This window comes from Phalaenopsis equestris, unplaced genomic scaffold, assembly GCF_001263595.1.
Source record: "Phalaenopsis equestris unplaced genomic scaffold, ASM126359v1 Scaffold001351, whole genome shotgun sequence".
NCBI classification, from domain to species: domain Eukaryota; kingdom Viridiplantae; phylum Streptophyta; class Magnoliopsida; order Asparagales; family Orchidaceae; genus Phalaenopsis; species Phalaenopsis equestris.
This window is the reverse complement of record NW_018165790.1, coordinates 516,362-518,867: the sequence shown is the minus strand read 5'-3', so window position 1 is coordinate 518,867 and position 2,506 is coordinate 516,362.

Genomic DNA, 2,506 nt, shown 5'->3' with positions numbered 1-2,506 from the left:
CTTATAGGAAACATGTCCGAACCCAGCTTAATATAAACCCTATTTAATCCTTTATATTAAATAGGGGAACTTTTCGGCAAATATAAAGGTTTCGCAGACCAAACGAATGTCATGTATTCCTTAGTTTATTTGATTGATCCTCATCCTTAAGTCTTGTGTTTATCCCTCGAAATAGATACAGGGTTTGAGGTAAAGCACTCTTTCATTGAAACTATGAAAAGTTTGGGTCAGTTTGATTTCATATTTTTCTAAATTTAAATCTATAACGGATTTTGATTCAGGTGACCGAAAGCTTCTTACGGGGAACTCCTCAACTAATTCGGTGACCGACAACTTCTGGCGACTCTGCTGGGGATGAGCTTCTCTTTCTATTTAAATCAAGAAATGCAATCTTCACATATCAGTAACCTGATCATGCCCCTCATGAATTAAATTACCTATCTTCTGTTGACATACCTTACTCATTTCTGTCTTGAGAAAGTACGATCAACTCTTTGGACTTCAGGACCGTCTGTTCAACCACCTTTGAATAGGGATGTTCAGAAGACCATTAAGGACTTTTTTAATCTTCGTGTGGGGTCGGACCCCTAATAAGTGTGTTGGTGGAGTAGTTCTACCTGGGCATTGTGCATTGTTAAGTTGGTCCCACATTGGGTCCTAAATACTTCACATCTCCTTTTTGAATTTGATTTACTATTTTGCAAGTTAAATTGGATTGCGACGTGCTACGCACACTTTAAAATTCTCTTGTAATTAAATATTTCTACTTTTAAGCTACTTTTACTAATTTTTTTTTTAAATCCCCACATAGTAAATAAAGACATTTCCGGTCTACAGATCCACCATTGTTAATTTTTAGTGCTTGCACTTAGATCATGAGATTTTGGCCAAAATAACTAACTTGGAGATTTCTCTTTTTGAAGCTGCTTTATTGGAACACCCAATGCTAACGTTTTCCTGCAACCTGTCGACGACCCGCGATGCCCGTGATGTCGCTCCCACCATCATCAAATTTGGAGCAAGATTTGAAGATCTCGAGGTCATTCTCGGAAAAGCCCAGTTCGTCATATTGAAAGTCGTCGCTCCAAAGGTTCAAGTACTGTCTGCCGAGTTTAACTGGAACTCCCCTCAGGATTTTCCTTCTTACAAGAAGGTCAGGGCTACTGCCTCCATGGTACCTACCAAGCCTGTTGTTCCCGCTGTTGCTAAGGGAAAAGAAGTTATGATCATTGAATACTCAACTGAAGGATTGGTCATCCCGCCGTCAGTGTTTGAAATCAGATCAAGTTTGAGGACTATACCGTTAACTCAAACCCAAAGGAGAAACTTTAATAGGAGGGTTCGGAGGGCTAATAAAGCCCAGGCTCCTAAGGAGATACCTTTTTAGAAAAATCCTCACGAAGATAAGTCAGCATTGTCAGAGACCTATCTACTTCTGCAATGGAGTGGGTTCCATCCCTTGATGAACACTAACAGGTATGATAGTATCCGGAAAATCGCTGCTACTTTACTAACACCTCATGGACATGGTGGAGAGAGGAAGAAGTATGCTCCTATCACCCAAGTCAGTTCAGTTTTCCTGATACTAGCTGCTAAAGAATGTTGTTCAGTTAGTGAACTACTTAAACTAGTGGGACATGCAACATCCCCTCGCATGAAGAAAGAAATTCTTAAGGACGTCAGATCTGTCAAACCATCTCAAAAGTCAAAAGAAAACCTACCTGCTCGCATTCCCTTCTGGTTCCGTTTGGGAAGCAGAGTTGATACCGCTATTGTCACTAACAATTCTACCATTACTAGACCCACAGGTGGTTGACCAGTTAAGTCACGACTGGGTCCAATAATTCTACTAGTCACCCACCTTAAAGATATTCCTAAAGTCTCAAAGGCAAAAATGAAGAAATTACCCGTTACTATAGTTTATTTGCACCATGGGGAGCATACTTCTCTTCGACATACCGATGAGACATTTCATCTCAAGACATCACCGTAAAAAAAAAGGTGTGGGTACCAAAGGCCGTTGTACCGATACAGTCCAGTAAGCCTGTAATGCAAGAGCATGGATCGAAGTCAGAGTCCAAAGTATCTGGCATTGTCGCAGCAATTCCCAGTGAGATGGAGGAACAAGAGAAGCAGGTCCAGCAAGGTCCTCCAGATCTTAAGGCAATTCAAGAATCAATCATTGAAGGAAAATTTGAATAGCTTAGAGTCAAGCTTTTTGAGTTGGCTCGGGAACATGGAGCCTCCATTGACGATGGTGAAGATTTTGACTATCATGATTACCTCGAAGAAGATTTCGTGGATGTCTGTGTTATCAAGACCAGAGCCGCTACATGTGAGGCTCAACTTCTCATCGAAGAGAATGTCGTAGGTGAGTTATGTAGGGCTATTTTTCTAAGGGATGAGCAAGTCAACCAACTAGAGAAAAGGATAGAAGAAATGGCTGCAGCCATGACTGCTATGACCACAATTTAAGGACAATCTCAACCTCCACAGTTAGCCTTTC